Source organism: Podarcis gaigeae (assembly GCF_964106915.1).
Source record: "Podarcis gaigeae genome assembly, chromosome: 7".
NCBI lineage: Eukaryota > Metazoa > Chordata > Lepidosauria > Squamata > Lacertidae > Podarcis > Podarcis gaigeae.
Window position 1 is genome coordinate 58564840 of NC_139683.1, and position 18736 is coordinate 58583575.

Here is an 18736-nt window from a genome sequence, read left to right on the forward strand (position 1 = left end):
ACAATCTCTCACCAAAAAACAGGATGTCCTGTTTTTCCTGAGGTACTTGGGAGATATGGGAAGGCCTGAGAGAAGGTGTGATGGGATTTAGGGCAGACAAAACGAAGCACTTCTTCACACACTACATAGATAATCGATGGCATTTGCCCTCGCATGAATCAGTGATGGCCACCAAGTTGGATGGCCTTTAAAGGGATTAAACAATTCATGGAGGATCAATACATTAATGACTTGATGTCTATGTTCCACCACTGGTGTTGAAGGCAGTTTGCTTCAGAATACCAGTTGTTCAGAATGGGCGCCAACCACCAGTACGAAAGACTTGAAGCAGGAACAGATTTTATGTTTTAATGTCGTACACCACCCTGATATTTTATGATATGGCAGTATATCGATACTTTAATGAACAAGCAAACAAACCTCTCTTTGCTCCTGTGTCGGGAGCTGGCAGAAATGGGAGGCCGAGCCTGTGCTTATATCCTAGGGCCTAGTCCCCGATGTGGGGTGGGAAAACGTCCAAAACACAATTGCTTTCTGGAAAATGTCCCAGTGCTTTATTTTTCTGAGGAAAATGTCCCATTTATTAAGTTCATTAGTAACAATGAATGGATTCCAACTGCAAATACAAATATTAGGCAAGCCTGGCAAAATCCTTAAGTTGCTAAGTTTGACTCGTTTGTTGCAGCAGGCTCAATCTTCCCGTCTCCCCTCCCCCCCAAAAAAGCTGGGATATTTTTTCCCCTGTAGTCAAATGGCAACCATAATTGGAGCACAAATCCTTTTCAAATTTTATTTATATATTTAAGAAGAGCCATGTGTAACTGAGAAAGGCATCTTAAGCTGCATGAAAAACAGTGGATTTAGTTCCAGTTAAATGTGCTTTGGATCAGGGTTTAAACATCTTTGCCCTCTTCCTGAAAAAGAAAAGAAAATATCATTTAATGGAATCAGAATGAGAGGTGAAGACAGTGGGAAGGGTTTGTAGAGAAAATTGGCTACATGGCCTTATTACTGGCAAGGAAAAATGCAGTGGAACCCATCATGCGATTTCTTTCAGTCAGCCAGATCTGTCCTGTTGAGCTCCAGCACGAGCTCTTAAAGAAATTTTAAACAAAATAAAATCGTATCTGCAAGGAAAGTTTCAATTTTTTTCTGACACATCCATGGTTCACTAGAAGGAGGAAGTTCTTATAAACAGTATGAATCATCTTCCAGTGTCTTCCCTCTTTCCCTTCTCCAGCTCACAAAGCTGAGCCAAGGAAATTTAAACGAGAAGATTCCTTGTATTTTGTATGTCATGTCGATGTCATACTGTTTTGCTTGGAATTATGTCACAAAGCTCCAGAGAGGAATAAAAAAATACTACAGGAAATTTTATCCCGAGAAAACTTCCTAGTGAAGAACTGGCCTATACAAGTGTTGCTGGGTTTGTGAGTTTCAGGTCTTTGGGAAAGTGATTGCTTCCTTAGCTATAAAACCTTAGGGCACTTACAGCCTGATCCAGAGATTTATCTGTCTATTCCCTCTCAAAGATTGTGGGGGCCTCACTGCATTGAATACACTGATCAAAGATACAGCTCGAAACATGTGTAAGGGAAGACATGTTGCTCATGAGACAACAGCTACTACTTGCAGCTGTGGTAACTCCCTCTGGCTTTAGTGAAGCTGTTCTGAAATCCACCTGTGCTGCATCGTCCCCTTGGATAACGTTTTATAATTTCAGCTCATAATGTACAAACTATCTTACATTTTGATCACTCAACCCTATTCAGTTTTATGGATGTTACTTCCAAAGATACTGTAGTTGTTTAGGATGAGAGTGTTGGGCTCACTAAAATCATTAAGACTTTTCCACTTGCCTTGCCCTGCCCTTCAGCCCTAGGGAACTTTGGTTAGGGAGCTGTTTCCAGAGGAAGAACTGTAAGAGGAGAGAGACTTTGTGCTGACCATCAGGCAATAGTTTTTCCAATTGCTTTACCCCCACCCTCAAGTCCTAGGAGCTTTCAGAATGAAATTGCTGCCATGGGCACAACGTGTATGTGTCTTTTGATGAGCTGAGTAGAAGATTAGTGGTCATATGGGTGAGGAATGTGTGTGTGTGTGTGTGTGTGTGTGTGAATTCAACAGTGCCAAGTTTGTTTTTGGTTATTGGCTTTGCGGATTATGAGTGCTCTGTGCGTCTTATAATATGACTTTTACGTGCTTGTGCTGTTCAGCTTTTTTTAAAAAGCTGTCTTGTTAATAGTGTTTTATAGAATGTGGTTATTTTACTGAAGATTTGTTAATTATTCTATATAACTTATGTTGAATTTCTGAGGTTCTGTTATTGTAATTAATTATGTTATTGTTATTGTTGTTTATTGTTTGTGAGCCACTTTGTGATTTGTGTGTGTGGAAAGCAGCACAAAAATATAATAAATGGAATGAAATGAAAGATGGGGTAATCCTAAATGCATTGTTTCAAAGTATTTGCCCTCAGGTTCAACATATTCTACGCCAGAGAGGCTGGATATATTTGATAGCTGCTGCCAGTCAGAATAGGCAATGCTGGTTTAAATGGTCCGACTCAGCATAAAGCAACATCATAAATGGCTGTGTTTCAAATTGCATATTGTTTCAAATTTCTCCCCCACCCCTACTCATAAGTTGGTTTATTTTCACAGGAGCCGGGTATGACAAGGTGTACTTAGTGCACTATATCCTGTGCTCCTGTGCTCTGCCTTAACTGATTTATGAACCACAGTGGTACACTGTAAGGTATCATAGGATTAGTAGAAACATAACACAGAGACTGAGATGGTCTAGCCACTATGTAAACCTCACACATTTTTCACGGGCCAAGGAACAGTGTTGAGAACATCTGCCCAGCTGATTTACACAACGGAAGATCTTGCTTTGTTTTGTTTTGGTTTTTTTAAAAAAATCAAATAATGAAAACAAATACACTTATCAACAGCCAGGGTCTGTGAGCCTGTACAATGTCTCTTCTTTTTGCCGAGAAACTGTGGAGCATAAACTCTTGGGAAATCTGGCTGCTGTCTGTGAGGAGAAAGTTATAAACTAAAACACCTGCATATCACATGGGCAGTGTTAGTTATATGTACAAGTGGTGTGTGTTCTGGAGTGCATATCACATACTATTTGCATACCCTCTAACATTTCTCTGATGAAAATAGGGATGTCCCATTCCATAATGATAATTTTACTATTTATACCCTACACATCTTAATGGGTTGCCCCAGCCACTCTGGGCAGCTTCCAACATATACAAAAACAAAATGAAACATTAAATATTTTTAAAAACTTCCCTATACAGGATTGCCTTCAGATGGCTCAGGGGTCAGATAACACCATACATTTCTCCAACAAAAATAGGGACATCCTAAGGAAAAGTGTGACATTCCGGGATTAAATCAGAAACCGGGGCAGCTTCTCTGAATCAGGGACATCCTGGAAAATAGGGACACTTGGAGGGTCTGCATTTGTTTGACAACAGGTAGAAAGGGATTTGCATGTCCCTTCCCTAGTGGGAGGCCCACAACAGTTTTATAAGGTCTCAATTTCCCTCTGCAACTAGTTCTTGTTTTTACTCATGTTAAAGGTAAAGGTACCCCTGCCCGTACGGGCCAGTCCTGTCCGACTCTAGGGTTGTGCGCCCATCTCACTTAAGAGGCCGTGGGCCAGCACTGTCCGGAGACACTTCCAGGTCACATGGCTAGCGTGATGAAGCTGCTCTGGCAAGCCAGCACCAGCGCAGCACACGGAAACGCCGTTTACCTTCCCGCTATAAAGCGGTACCTATTTATCTACTTGCACTTAGGGGTGCTTTCGAACTGCTAGGTGGGCAGGAGCTGGGACCGAAAGATGGGAGCTCACCCCACTGCGGAGATTCGAACTGCCGACCATACGATCGGCAAATCCTAGGCACTGAGGTTTTACCCACAGCGCCACCCGCGTCCCTTACTCATGTTACTAAACCACAAAAAAATTCTTTCCCTTCCATCACTGGCTAAAGAGCTACATTCCCAAAACACCAAAATAAAGTACCCTGCTCAGATGGCCGTACTGCCTGTGAACATCAAAGAGCACATAGCACACAATACCCAATTTATTATGATCAGTATAAATGTAATCCAATGGATAGTTTCCTGGGTGTAAGCTCCGTTGAACTTGGTGGTGGCTACTTCTGACTACACAGATTCAACCTGAGCTTTCACAAAAGATTTTCAGCCAGCTGAAATGCAACATTTAACCAACCTTGCAAAGAAGTGATACCATTTTAATGGTATCATCAAAGAAGGGAAAAGAAGGGTCCAGCCTTTGCTTCTTTTCCCCACTCTCTGACTTCCTCTATCCTATCATAATATGTCACAAGCAAACTTGGGAGCCTCACCATCACCTCATCTGCATGCATTGCAAAGAAGGCTCTGGAAAAAGTTGCATTGTGCTATGTTTCTTCTTTCCTACACCAGCTTGGTCACGAACAAGGAGGTAGTGGCAAAGTTGTAGGAAAGAATGGATTTAAAATAATCACCTATTGGGATTCTTCTTGCCCTTTCCCAAGAAGTATCACTACAGGTGCTCCTCCTTTCATGTCAAACCTTTTCACAATTTCTATATTTAATTCATCTATGATTAGACCTCATTGTGGTGTGTCGAGTTCCCAGGTGATTGCCCAACCAAGCACTGAACAGACCCAGACCTTGTTAGGTTTAACCAGGTTGCAGCACCATGTTGCCCTCAATGCCATCTCAGTTCCTACCTCCTTTAGGAAGCTTCACTTCCTCCAAATAGTGCATCAGGTACATCTCTATTTTACCCTTCTTGTCTCCTAGGTAGGATTTGTACGTTTCTGTTTGATGTCCTTCGAGAAGACTGGATCTAAAAAGGGGATTTCTTCAAAGACTGGTGATTGCTGTGCACTACTTGGAAGCTGCAGCTGGAACAGAACCCTGCACCATAGCTCCTTACACATTTTGAGATGAGGGGTATCTTAGCAGCACAGGAAGCTGTCTCGAACTGAGTCAGAACATTAGCCTCTCTAGCTCAGTATGTGTCTTCACTGGCAGGCAGAGGCTCTCCAAGGTTGCAGACAGAGTTGTCTCTCAGCTCTAGCTAGAGATGCTGGGGATTGAACCAGGACCTTTTCCAAACAAAGCGAATACTCTGGCACTTAGCCATAGCTCTTTCCTCTTCAGTGTATGCTGCAGCAATGGCTTCAACTATCTCTAAGCATATTTTAAGTGTTAGTTTTAATAAACACACCACAGGTTTTGCATAACCCAGAAAAACCTCTTCCTTGCTCCCTGCCCTATTTCTGAAAATATCAGTGAGCTGTCAGAGCATAGCCTTTTCAACACTGGCCCCAGTGCTTTAGATGGGCTCCCTGGCTATATTTATACTTAATAATGTTTGGCCCTATGGACATCTTATAAAGCCTCACTAGTCCAACAGGTTTTTCCAGACTGAATTATTTTTTTCATCTGTCTATCTATATCTATCATCTATCTATCTATCTATCTATCTATCTATCTATCTATCTATCTCTATCTATCTATCTATCTATCTATCTATCTATCATCTATCTATCTATCTATCTATCTATCATCTATCATCTATATCTTTCTATCTATATCTATCTATATCTATCATCTATCTATCTATCTATCTATCTATCTATCTATCTATCTATCATCTATCATCTATCATCTATCATCTATCATCTATCTATCTATCTATCATCTATCATCTATCTATATCTATCTATGTTATTTGAAAAGCTGAAGGGTCACAATAATCATGTTATTAATGTAAAAAATTGCTACACATAGCACCTAATATATTTCTCGGAGAAGCATAATGAATATGAAATGAAGTTGCTTTACTTATGGACTGCTAAAATGTCTAACAATTTGTTGGCATATATAAATAATAATAAGAAACAGTTAAATAAATGTTTTCAGAGTGAAACCTGATTGCTTGTGGGGTTGGTTTGTTCATTTGGGAGACAATTTTCTGTACACTTAGATGGTTTGTGAAGGAATGAAAATTGCATCAGTTGCTTTAAAAAAAAATGAAATAGCTAGTGTATTACACTATTACATGTGTCTGAAGCGCCTCGGGTCATGACCACTTTCTGAACACTTAAAACAAGAACTTGAAATATTTAGTATCAGGAAAATAAATTTCATATTTTTATGCTTCTGTCGTGCAACAGCTTGAGCCACTCCAATTATGAACAGTGCTAAATTGTGTCGACTTGATGAGGAGCGTATAAAGGTTCTCTTCCTATGTGGGATCTAATCTGCTGAGAGCAGTTTCTGCAAAGGCTACTGTAATTAATATGACTTTCTGCCAGTCTAGTGCCTGAGGAATTGTGACCATGGACCCCTAAACAAGTGCTTTTATCTGTTTAGTGTGTAACAGAGATCCACATCAAAGCAGCAAGGAAGGAAGATTGGCCGTGGATAGGGGAGTGTTCCTAAAATACAGAGAAGTCTCTATAGCAGTGAAGATGGAGGAAACAGAGGTGATTTGTACTCAGAGTGCCCAGTGGGAAGAGCAATGATGAACAGCAGAAATGAAAACAGAAAAGGGAGCTTGAGCGTGAGAGATGAGTAAGCCAGGAGAAGAGACACTGCAATAGCTCAGATATTAAACAAGTGGTGAAACAACTGATCATTTCTGTTTCTTCTTGGTAGGCATTTCCAATGCTCAATCTTTATTCAATATGCCTGTGAATACCAGTTGCTGTGGGAAGAGTACTGTTGCACTCAGGTCTTACTTGTGGGCTTCCCAAGAGCATCTGTGAGCAGTGGCATAGCGTGGCTTGTCAGCGTCCAGGGCAAGTATCGGACCTCCTAAAGTAAGTATTGTGCTCCCTAACGGTGGCCTCTGCTGCCAAACAGAGCTGCAGAGCAGTGGCAGGACATGCACGTGCCTCCTTGGGCTGGGGTGCCATGCCACCGTGAGTCTCGCTGTCCACCCGCCTTCCCCACCAGCACGGGATGCCATGCAACCGAGGGATGAAAGGGCCTGTCCTCCTCCTGTCCTCTCCCAGCTCCTGCTCAGAATGCTGCTGCTCAGGTTAGGTGGGCAGGTGGAGCAGTGAGTGCCTCCAGTCAGGGCAGCAACTGCAGAGGCGCACCCCTAAATAAAAATTACACCTGGGGCAATTGCCCCGGGAGCCCCTCCCTCCCCTGCCATGCTACACCACTGTCTGTGAGAACAGGATGCTGGAATGGATAGGTCTTTGGCCTGATCCTGCAGCCTCTTCTTGTGTTCATTTTCTACTGCCAGGAAAGAAGGTGCCCTGTGACAATATTTGCCAATGGCTATTCAAGTCACATTTTATACGGCAGTCCTGAGAAGTGACTGCATAACTATAAGGCGTGAGTGGCTGACAAATGTACTCCGGTGAACAGTAGTATAGCACTGCTTCATATTTTGCACCTGACTTATGACACTCTTGCAGAAAGAAAAAGGCTGGCAACTACTTCTAAAGGACATGTCTGATTCAGTGCATTTATCAGCTCCATCCAAAGAGCTATCGTAAGAATCTTATCACGGGCATGGGTCCTTTTTTTAGGAGGGGAGTTATGAATAAGGTGATTCTGCCACAATGCATCAACGCTGATGGAAGCGAAGATTCACTGGAGCATAGGCAGCGACTGGAGCAGCTGGAAGAAAGATGATGGAAACAAATCCAGAGCAAGGCAATTTATCATTGACCTTGTTACCATCGTTTTTATGATATGAGAAATAGAAGCTTGTGAGAACAAGCCCTTGGAAAATACGAGCAAACTAGAACCACATGTGCCCGCTAAGAAAAATCTGATCGCTTGACCTTTATAAATGGATCTCCATCCCTCTTTATCCCTGCTTTGTGTGCTCCTTGCTGCATCACATCTGACCTCTCATTACAAGAATTCCAAACAGACTGCTATGACTACAGAGTCTCCATTCAACCCCATCTTTAAATAACTCATAAACAACTTTATACATGTCTTCAGGCCTTTGAAAACAAAATAAAGTATTCATTATTTTAATAAAATGATCAGCTGCAGACATACTAATTCTTGCTAGGGACTTTCCTCTTCCACCACTTAACCCTATTCACAGTTAACTCTCCTCTTCTGTTGCAGACAATCCCCACCCCCCAATTTGCTGGGGTTTGAGACACATCAACCCCCTAGAGTTGATGCGCTTGACCTGGGCTTTGTAAGCATAAGAGAAGCAGGTTTTTGCCACACCTACTCAGCTTTTTATCTGTCCTCTGTCCTCTAGTTATGCAGAACATTCCAATCCTTGTACTTACTGAAGTCGCATCTGATATAATACACATCTCCATTTGAAGAGGAGGTTTCTTACTTGTACTACCACAGTGGTTTATTCTCATTTATTTTTTAGGCTGCTGTTCCAAAACACACACACACACACACACACACACACACACACACACACAGTGTTAGTTGTGTTCAGTAAGTTTCACAGCTTCCTTTACATTGCTTCTACTATTTTTGTGTTTTCAACAAAATATAGTCACCTTTTTCACCTCCCATTTACTTTTAAGGCTATGTCCAAGCCATATATTTCAGGCACCCCTTAAACCTTCCTCCTCAGCCAGCTCCACAGCCTACACTGCCACTGCAAATCTCCACCATCCATGATGAAATCAGAAGACAACTCACATGCCCTCCAACTTTTTTTGATGAAAATAGGGACATCCTAGTCTGTTGTTGGGATGCGTGTGGCGCTGTGGGTTAAACCACAGAGCCTAGGACTTGCCGCTCAGAAGGTTGGTGGTTTGAATCCCCGCAACAGAGTGAGCTCCCGTTGCTGGGTCCCTCCTCCTGCCAACCTAGCAGTTCGAAAGCACGTCAAAGTGCAAGTAGATAAATAGGTACCACTCCAGCGGGAAGGTAAACAGCGTTTCCGTGCGCTGCTCTGGTTCGCCAAAAGTGGCTTAGTCATGCTGGCCACATGATCCGGAAGCTGTACGCTGGCTCCCTCGGCCAATAAAGCAAGATGAGTGCCACAACCCCACGACTGGACCTAATGGCCAGGGGTCCCTTTACCTTTATTCTGTTGTGGTGGTTGTGGTTGTTTCCCGCCCATCTGACTGGGCTGCACCATCCACTCTGGGCAGCTTCCAGCATAAATAAAAACATAATAAAATATGAAACATTAAAAAAAACTTCCCTGCCTCCAGGTGTCTTCTAAAGGTTGTAATTTACTTATCTCCTTGGCTTGGGGTGGCATAACGCCATATCCTCCAACATATCTCCAATGAAAATAGGGATGTCCTTTCATACCCTTCAACATTACTCTGGTGGAAATACAGACGTCATAAGGAAAAGCGAGACATTCCGGGATCAAAGAAGAAACCGAGATGGCTTCTGTAAATCTGGGCCTGTACCTGGAAAACAGGGACACTTGGAGGGACTGAATTCAGTCTTCCCTGGGTCCTACCTTCCCATCTTCCATCTTCATCAGGTTGTACACCTACATGGGCTCTGGATCTGGCAACCAATCATCATCACATGGGTCTTAAGGTGTGTGCCTGGGGGGGACCAACAGGCAAGAAGCAATTTGCACTATTGTCCTGAAATATTCATTAAACCAAAATGCACACAGAGCTATGTTCACATTAAACACCCCAGTATGTAGGATATAGTAAGCCTAAAGCCAATGCAATGGCAAGCATAGTTAGATGACTGCTCCCGACATAGGTAAAACTAAAAAAAAATGATGACGTTGATTGAAGAAGGGGAAACACAAAAACAGCTGGCAATGGGGTGCCCATGTCATCCTATTTGGAGGACCACAAAATGTTCCTACCCCAAGCAACCCCCTGGTTAATGTAGCATATCATATGGAAGCAACCTCAATTTTTAAGAAAGAGACTTTTCAACATTTCAGTTGCTTGTAAGTAGAGATCTGCATTGATAGTGCCTCAGATGTCAGATTATGAGCACTAACATGTCCCAGATAAGCTTGCTTTAAAGAAAAGAAACAGCTATCACGTTACTTGGGACTGAAGTTGCATTGTGCATCCATCTTTCGTCTCTTTTCCTGCTGGTTTAGAATGATGAATGTACCATTCTCTTTGCATTCAAACTTTGGGAGTAAAATGCACAGCCCAGCCTTTCCACAGTTCTTGTTATTCTGTTTTTAAAAACACTGACATTTTCTTAAACAGACATAATTTACAATGTTAAAGTCACACAACAGTGCCTTGGTGTGCGAAAGCCAGCAAGAAAACAAGACTCCTTTGAGACAGGCTTGGGTTTGAAAAGGGCCGGGCAGGAGGACTAGTCTTGTGCTCTCTGAGGTCACTCCAGCTTAAAACAGACGAAGGGTGCAAGACCAGGGCAGTCTTGTGATAGATCTCTTTTCTTTCGGTCTATTAAAAGCTCCCGCTGCAGAATGGCTCAATCCAATGGAGAAAGAAAGAAAACATCGCAGCATAGTACGTGAGGGATGTGCCAATGTACTTGCTCACACTTTCCAGTGCAGTTTGCGAGATCAGATGTTTGGGTTGCATTATGTGTACAGCCTGGGTGGTGTCATAGCAGGTCAAGTGAGGGGGGGTCAGACTGGTGCCTGGATAGCCATGCCTTGCAGCAGGTGGCTGGATTTCATTTCTTATTTCTTTCTACAAAGGCCACTTGTGCCAAAGAATCTTGCCAGGCTTTCCCTCCCCTCTCCCTAATAACCCCTTTCAGGTTCTAATATTGGATTTCATCCATATTACAAGGTCACTGGGAATATCAGCTGCTGTACAAAATCCCCACATTGCTGCAACATCACATTGATATGTATTACTCATATGTTAATAAGTTTATGTTCTTTATCGGGGAAATATATTGACCCACCACTGTGGGCTAATTTCAGGAGGAAGAGCAGAATGCTCCATTCTGCTGAGCTAAAGACAGAGTTGGGTAACCAAAAGTGTGCATTTTAAAAATCATATTTGGTCACAAGAAAAGGAAATTTTCATCAGTGGATTGTTCAGATTTGGTGGTCATAATTTTGGTAAGGCATGTCCTTCTGTCGGCAAGCAGTGATTTGGGGCCTGTTCTTCTGTTCACCTGTTTCACTGATGCTTACTAACTGCAAACTGTCCAATCAGCATGATTTCCTTTGAAATCTAAGAGGCTCACCAGTTAGAACCAGGGTTTATAAGTTTGTTAGAACCACTATCACCCTCTGGTTGTAGGACAATTGTTCAGACTTAAAATTAGTTTTGTTGGTTCCTACTCCAACACCAGGGTTCATGTTAGACCATCAGCAAGATCAAGTGCTATCCAGTGTACTTCAACTTGCCATCAAAATATCTTCTCACTGCAGTCTTCTCACCACTCGCCCAAGCGACAAGGATAGTAGAGCTGTGAAGTTTAAATTCACATTCTGAATGATAAAACCTCTGACAAAGGTATGGAAAGGTAAGGAACCCATACCCACTATAGGCCAGTAAGGATTTACTTTGAGAAAGATTGCTAAATATATTGAATAGCACGGCCTTTGAGGAGGAACTGCTGTCCCAAATTAGAATATTTTAATTTTTTTCATTGCCACCTTTCCTCCTAGGAGCTCAGGGCAGTGTGCCTGTTTCTCCCCACAACAGTCCTGTGAGGTTGGGTCGGCTGAGAGATTTCAACTGGCCCATGCTCAGTCGAAACAAAAAAAATTCCTTCCAGTAGCACCTTAAAGACCAACTAAGTCAGTTCTTGGTATGAGCTTTCGTGTGCATGCACACTTCTTCAGATACACATCTTCAGATACACATCTGTATCTGAAGAAGTGTGCATGCACACGAAAGCTCATACCAAGAACTGACTTAGTTGGTCTTTAAGGTGCTACTGGAAGGAATTTTGTTTTGTTTTGACTATGGCAGACCAACACGGCTACCTATCTGTAACATGCTCAGTCGGTAAGCTTTACCACTGAGCAAGGAGTTGAAGTCATGATGGGCAAGTTCTTCCAGCAAAGTGGCCTTCTTTTTCTCACCATGGAGGAAAGGGGAGTGGGCATCCTCAGGAACATGCATTTATTTATTTATTTATTTATTTATTTATTTATCCATCCTCCTTATACCCAGGGGACTCAGGGCAGTTCACAGAATAAAATCAAGATATAAAACAAAAAAACATACATAATAAAAATAAGAACAACAACCCAATGCCCCTGCCCCACAAAAAAACACATTTTAAGAGGGCATAGGATGTAAATCAGATCAACCAAAGGCCTGATTAAAAAGGAATGTTTTTGCCTGGCACCTAAAGGCGTATAATGAAGGCACCAGGTGAACTTCCCTGTGGAGAGCATCCCAGAGATGGGGAGCCACTGCAGAGAAGGCCTCTTCTCGTGTTGTCACTCTCCGAACCTCTCAAGGAGGAGGGACACGAAGGAGAGCCTCAGAAGATGATATCAGGGTCCGGTTAGGAACTACCATTGCTTATGGAGTACATGGGGAATTGAGGGTCAGGCTCTGACAACTCACTACCTGAATACCAATGGTTTAGCTATAGCACTCACATTTTGGTGTTCTGATCTGAAATTAACAGGCTGTGGGCAACAGCACAGTGCTCCCATCGGGGGGGGGGGGAATGCTCTAACTTAAAACTAATTTACCTTTATCCAGTAGTGGCTGGTGCCCACTGGCACAGGAAAGCAGGAAGGTCAAGCAGTAGGTGGATCCAGAACCAATGGCAGGCAGAGCCAAATGATTCTAGTTTGTCTCCATCTTCTTCCTAATAAGGCAGACAGTGTTACCCCCTCTGGACTGGCTGTAAGTAAGAAGGAAGGCAGGTGGGAACTGACTGAGGTTGGTGGGACACTGCCCCATTTGCCCAGGTAAGGTAGTCTCCACTCCATTTATCAGAGGGCTCATCCTACCCATCTGCAGCCCAAATTCCCATCTATCCTTTCATAAATTCAGTGGTTTGGGTGGAGGCTGAGAGCACCTTGTGCCTGAGAGTAATAATTAGAAACTTGAATGTGGATAGGAAATGAGTTGAGCATCGTCCGAGGTAGGCGTAAGCCTCTGTGGTGAATATGCTTGAAGGATCAAAGTGATGCTCTGTAGGCCACTGAAGCTTTTGAAGAATATTTAAAAGTAAAACAAGTGGGAAAAGTCCTCTGACTGCCAGATCCGAAGCTGTTCTTTAAACACTCATCAAGGGAAGCATCGAAAAGAAGCCAAGGCCATTTCTGCCAATATCAGCAGATTCTGTGCTGTCCCTTCCCCACGAATAAGGCTTAATCGAAAGAAGTGCTGCCACTCCCTTGAAGTGCTTCTTAAATACGCAGAAATGACTTTTACAAGACGGAACTCTTTTTTCCTCTTCCCAAGTCAACCACAGTCACTCTTCTGAACCTGAACTCAAAACCTTTCCCGTCTCAGCTGCTGAGTCCCTGGGTGGCCTTCCTGAAGTCACTGTTCTTGTACAAGAAGTAAGAGCAGACCCACAGCAATAGTGAACAGAATTATGGAATGTTTACCTTCCCTGAAGCTTGGGTGACCCATAAATCTAAAGAAATACTTATTTGCAGGTATCTTCAAGTGGGAAAACAGCTCTATAATCATGGCCTTTATACAGATTAATGACCAATTCACTGAAGGAGAGGGAGGGCTGCACCCGCTTTTTCACATTACAGTAATTGAAGATCTAAAAGGGACACGGGTGGCACTGTGGTCTAAACCACTAAGCCTCTTGGGCTTGCCGATCAGAAGGTCGGCAGTTCAAATCCACATGACAAGGTGAGCTCCCGTTGCTCTGTCCCAGCTCTTGCCAACCTAGCAGTTCGAAAGCACACCAGTGCAAGTAGATAAATAGGTACCACTGTGGCGGGAAGGTAAACAGCGTTTCCTAGCTAGCTCTGGTACTCTTCATGCCAGAAGCAGTTTAGTCATGCTGGCCACATGACCCAGAAAGTGCCTGTGGACAAACACCAGCTCCCTCAGCCTGAAAGCGAGATGAGCGCCACACCCCATGGTTGCCTTAGACTGGACTTAACCTTCCAGGGGTCCTTTACCTTTTACCTTTTAATTGAAGGTCTGGACACATACATGAAGACACATACTGTAGGCTTCATATGAATGAGTTGGGGAACTTCTTTTTGCATGGTTGCCAACTGTGTGAACAGAAAATGCATAATAATACAGCGTACCTTGTGTTCCAATGTTCAGCTGAACATATTGAGGTCTGAAGCAAGGGCAGAGCTGGTATGTTCCTGCTCGTTACCGCACATACGTATGGATCAATCCAGTGAATGTGTGAAAAAAGATAACAGTCACCAGCAATGTATGGCGCAGGCAGTATTCCATTGTCTAATGATGGACTGATGGTGTGATATGGCAGGTCTTCAGAACTATGTAAGTTTGCAGAGGAGCCAGACACAAGAAACTGCCAAACCCTGGGGGGTGGAGAATGTCAGTCATGCCCCACAAAGTCCCACTGGTGACACAACTCAGCTGCTGCAGCTGCTTTGCACAGTAATTTATACTGAAATTAAGATTGGGAGGGAAATGAGAAACTGAAGAAAAACTTAAATTGACAGCTCTACCCATCAGCCCCAGGCAGCATGATGCCGGGAGTTTAGTCCCAAACATCTGGATGGCACCAGGCTGCTGAATGTTATCATAAGGATGCAGACTTTGGCAACAGAATTCTGAAGTCCTTCACTGTATCTTTTTAAACTTGGAAAGACGAGAGAAAGTAAGTATGAGGCAAAGCGAGGAGTGTTCTTACATGCAATTCATTCAGGAGGGAACCAGTGGCGTAGCGTGGGTTGTCAGCACCCGGGGCAAGGCAAGTAATTTGCACCCCCTAACCCATGGATTTGCATCCCCTAACCCAAACCCCCAGATGTTGTGCCCGGTGCGGCCGGCCCCCCCGCACCCCCACGCTACGCCACTGGTGGGAACTGATGATAAGGTGGGGTTTCAAGCTGCTGGTAATGCTGATTCACATTCTCTATGTCCCACTGTTCCCAATCTTATCAAAATCCAGCTTTCCATTTTTCTGCTTGTTGGTAATATCACATTAAACCTCACTTGTGTTGTAATGTGTACAGGAATCCACTGCCTTGCATGTTTTCTTCCACTCCCTCATTTTATGCATCCCCTCTCGATGCATCAACTGTTGAAGTGTGATATACAGTGGTACCTCGGGTTACATACGCTGCAGGTTACATACGCTGCAGGTTACAGACTCCGCTAACCCAGAAATAGTACCTCAGGTTAAGAACTTTGCTTCAGGATGAGAACAGAAATTGTGCTCCGGCAGTGTGGCAGCAGCAAGAGGCCCCATTAGCTAAAGTGGTGCTTCAGGTTAAGAACAGTTTCAGGTTAAGAACGGACCTCTGGAACGAATTAAGTACTTAACCCAAGGTACCACTGTGTATATATATATAGAGAGAGAGAGAGAGAGAGAGAAATTTTGCCACAGGCTCAGAACTGTGGCACAAACATGTAACTCACCACAGGGTCTCAATGTGTGCCTAAATGCGTGCCTAAATGTTTAAGTAAGCACTGATATCATGTTTAAGTAAGCACTGATATCACTGACTGAGGCAGAACAATGTGGCCTCAGTAGAATAACTAAGTAAGGCTCCAGCTGCAATCCTATAACTATTTACATGGGAGTAAGCCCCACTGAATTCAATGGGATTCATACCTGAGTAAACATGTATAGTATTGAGCTCTAATTTTCTTCTGCTGTCACAGGAATACTTCTGAATACTTGAGCAGGCTTAGGCCTTTGCTCATTTGCATTATCCCACAGCTTGGTCTTCGAGTCAGGAAACGAATTTAAAGCTATCTGTAAGGAAAATGCCTCAAAGCTCTTGCCACCAAGTAGCTTTCACTCTGCTCAAGGACTGACAACCTGGTTTATTCAAAACCAAGGGCACACAATGGATCCATTCACCAACTGAGCTCCTTAAACCCAGCCAATTCCTGTAGGCTCCAGGCACAAAACAGCGTTTAGAGCCATAATATGGCATTTAAAAATATGCAAATGATTATAAAAACAAATATACTCTGCTGCATCTAAAAATAGGCATTTGTGCAATTAGAAAATATTTACAACACCCTCATATTTTCAGATCTCTAAGAACAGGCCAGAGCTTTGGGCTGGTAGTCAGTAAAAATGATTCAGTTCTATAATAATAATAATTGGCTTAGAGTTGACTCAGGTGTGTGTTAGAGAGAAAGTAAGATTTAATCCTGGGATTCTCTTTATATCTGTTCTGAAAAATAACTTTTAGTTCATGCTTAACACCTACTGATCTCAATTGCACCGCATTCAACAGTATTTGCAGAACCAGTCTTTTGTTTCATTATTGAATTTTACAGTTCACTTACACTGAATCTTTGAGAAATGAAGAAAAGAGGCGGTTGCTCTTTTGCAGTAGGGGGGAAAAAATCAAAGGGAGAAGAAAGTTATTTGGAAAGGTAGATATAAGACAAGATTCCCCAAGGCACTGGTAGTATAATTGTGATAATATACTGCCTTCTGCAGAATGCCAGGCAGCAGCAACTTACCTATCTTTAATTAGCTGCATTTAGTGGGGGTTTTATGGACACTGAACATGGTGGGCTAATCTGCATACATTAGCATGTCATTTGCATGTTTACCCCAAGGTACTCAGGGTTTTATTGCCATTACCTTTAGCAGCTCTGTTTTGCTAATGAAATAATACAAAAACAGGCTTTTCAGGATGCTGGCGTTATCACATCTCTTTTGTAAAGATTTTTTATTTTATATTTAATGCACTTTGTTGAGATAGGAGTCTTTCCATGCATAAATGGAAAGGGGGGGGGAACAATTTCATCAGAACCATTTTTATGTGTATCCTGGCCTCCCCAAGTTTCTGTTTTTCTTTCTGCGATTAGAAATCTCAGGGGGGTGATTAAGTCAGGTAGGGTGTAAAAATGCTTCAGTGCCCGTTTGGGGAAGAGAAAGCTGGGCAGCAGAAGGAATGGATTTGACTCCATCCATCCCCTACCTAAAGGCATAAATAGAAGACAAATCACAGCTGCAGCTGAAGAAAGCTGCACAGGGTCAGAGGGCAGTGTCTGCATTTGCATTCAGTGAGAGACAGCAGGGAGGAAATAAAGGGGTCTCTCTCTCTCTTTGTTGCAATTCAGCACTATTTTAGAAAGTGCAGATACTAACTTAATTACCACAGTTCCCTTTTTGCACTGAAGCGCTGTAGCAGGTTCTAAATCAATACCTAAGGTCACATTGCTAAAAGCATTAAAAAACAGTCTTTTCTCTCACTCCGGCATGCAGCTCCCTCCTGCAACAGTGTCTCCGGAGGTCAGGATCAAATGAGAAATAGAAGGGGAGTTGGATAATGATCTTAGGAAGAACTGGGGAGGGGGAAGAAACTTGAATGCAACCAAATCAAGTAAGAAAGGGCAACTATGCCAGAGAGCCAGCACGATGCAGTGGTTAGAGTGTAAAACCAGTACTATTTTTCTAGAAAATGAGCGCCCTCATTTTTGTAGAATGGCAATGGCGTCCACCTGAGAGCTGCCGGAACTGAGTTCCGGCGAGTTCTGACTGAAAAAAAGCCCTGTGTGAGACCACGGTCACATTCACACCATACATTTAAAACACATTTATATCACTTTAACTGGTTTCCTCCTAAGAATCCTGGGAACTGTAGTATACCCCCTCACAATACATTTCCCAGCAGCCTGAACAATTTATGGTTCCCAGGATTCCTTGAAGAAAGCCACGACGGTGGAAGTCATATAAATACGCTTTCAATGTACGGCGTTGTTGTGGCCTGGGAAACCCTGGATTCAAATGGTCATGCATCTACAAAGCCTACTGGGTGATTTAGGGGGTTGGCCATGATCTCTTAGCAGGGGCGCTGATGTGTCACATGATGCCGCCCAGCGGAAAGCACAGAGGGAGATATTTGCCCTCACCTTGGCCCATCCCAGTCCCTGCCCAGCTCCGGGCTCCCGGTCTGGGGCTGGGTCATGCGGAGGGTGCCCTGCAGTGGCGGAGGATGTTGGCCCCCTCAATATTGGGGGGGGGTTCAGCCCGCTGCCCACCAATATGGAGGGGGCCGAAGCCCCTTCTAACCCCTGTCTCTCAGCCTATCCTACCTCAGAGAATTCTGGTGAGGATAATATGGAGAGAGGAGGAGCCAAGTGTGGTGCCTTGAGCTCTTTGGAGAAAATGACAGGCTATACATGTAGTAAAAGAGATAAAATCCGTTACGTGTTTGCTCTTCCTGTCTGTTCAGCAGGTACCTTTCCCTTGAATCAGCTCTGACTACACCTTGGCTTGCTGGGTGGGAACGCTGTGTGTTTGTGTTCCACAGAGTTATTGCACTCTGCAGTTGGCTTCTGCAAAACATCCTTGAAGTAAACCATACATGGCATCTGATTTCAATAAAATGCTGGGAGTTCGTTTTAAGCAAAAGAATAAATGTCTTTCATTTGAGGGTGGTTCTCCTCCCTCCCTCCCTCTGTTTTATCTGCTGACCCAGAGAATTTACAGCCTCCTGGAAGAGAAAACAATTCATATGAACTCCATAAGATATGGAAAAAGGCTGTTTCCAGCTGAGACAAGCTTGGCACAGCTTCTAATAGCTTTGCCAGAGGGAGGTTTTTAATTTTGGTTCACCTGGCTGAGCTGCCGCCTGCAAGTGTGTATTGCTTCAAGTAACGTGCGTGCAATCTGCAAACCCAGGCATCTGGGTATTA

At 43.4% G+C, this 18736-nt stretch overlaps 1 long non-coding RNA gene across 1 annotated transcript; it reads right to left on the bottom strand.

The window, feature by feature from the left end:
- Positions 1-1634: 1634 nt before the first annotated feature.
- On the bottom strand, positions 1635-18394 carry LOC310848108. The gene is made up of 4 exons (XR_014566168.1): positions 18249-18394; positions 14048-14139; positions 12637-12755; positions 1635-1918 (listed from the first exon to the last, which is right to left on the bottom strand). It is a non-coding gene; the product is annotated as an uncharacterized lncRNA (long non-coding RNA).
- Between the last annotated feature and the right edge of the window lie 342 nt (positions 18395-18736).